Here is a 1,100-nt window from a genome sequence, read left to right on the forward strand (position 1 = left end):
TAGGGAAAGAAGTGTGGTTTGCATGGGTTGAAGCTGGGCGTACCGATACGGATTAGCATAAGCACACTGAAACGTTTGCAGATTAATATCTTGTGCCTCAGTCTTCAAAACTACCGTTTGCTGGGAAAACCCATTAGAGAGGAGACTTATTACTCCTGGAAGATTAAATACGGTATAAATCTTAAAAGAAAACAAAATGTCCGTGCTTTTTACAGTATTTAGCCAGAATGTGGCAATTGTGCCAACTTTGATGCTGTTGGAATTTAACCAGGCAGCTGTACCTATCTGGGATGTTTGGCTTTCTGGAGTTATTGGTTTAATTAAACACTCCTAACAAAAGTCTTCAGCTATTGTGAACCTCAAGGGCTCTCAGGAACTCCTCCATACAACATTACCTCTAACCTAAGAGGAGGCTGGGGATGGTGTTTTTGCGCTTTATGGAGTCCATCCTTTTAAACCATCGTAGTGGTTCCAACTTCATATCCACCCATCGTTGCCATTGAATTCAAAAGCATCTCTAGTGAGCAGGTTATTCAGTCACCTGTTAGTTTGGGTTTTTTTCTTTAAAAAGGGAGCATCTCTTTCTGCTAGCTAGAGCCAAAACTAGAAGCTGGAAAAGTAGACTTTCTAGGTTGATCCACGATGCTACTCTCCAGCCTCTAGAGATCATTAAAAAAGAAATCCCAACCTTTTCCCCATGGGACATAAAGAGGTTTTGGTATTAACAAGAAAGAAAATGTCCCCGGGGCAATATATTCCTGCTCCCCTCCAAGGCACATTTCACAAAGCAATACACATAGGCCTTTACCTTCTCCACGCCAATTTAAATAGGCCAAATGCTGTGCTATCTATGTACTCCGCATATTTTTTAAAATAAATAAAGTACAAACGTTTCCAACAAAGTACCCTTAACATAGGTTTATTTGCCAAACATGAAAAAAGGAGGTGGCTGCTTCTCTTCTTGGTTACAGTTACAGGCAAGTGTTTTCTTTAAAATGGAAAAACAATGAATAGACTCCTCAGCTCTTCATCTCTCCTCGCTGCACAACTCATTTGCTGTCCCCACCCTGATCCCATGGTGTTCATCTTAGACTTAGGAC

This window comes from Phaethon lepturus, unplaced genomic scaffold, assembly GCF_000687285.1.
Source record: "Phaethon lepturus isolate BGI_N335 unplaced genomic scaffold, ASM68728v1 scaffold21326, whole genome shotgun sequence".
NCBI classification, from domain to species: domain Eukaryota; kingdom Metazoa; phylum Chordata; class Aves; order Phaethontiformes; family Phaethontidae; genus Phaethon; species Phaethon lepturus.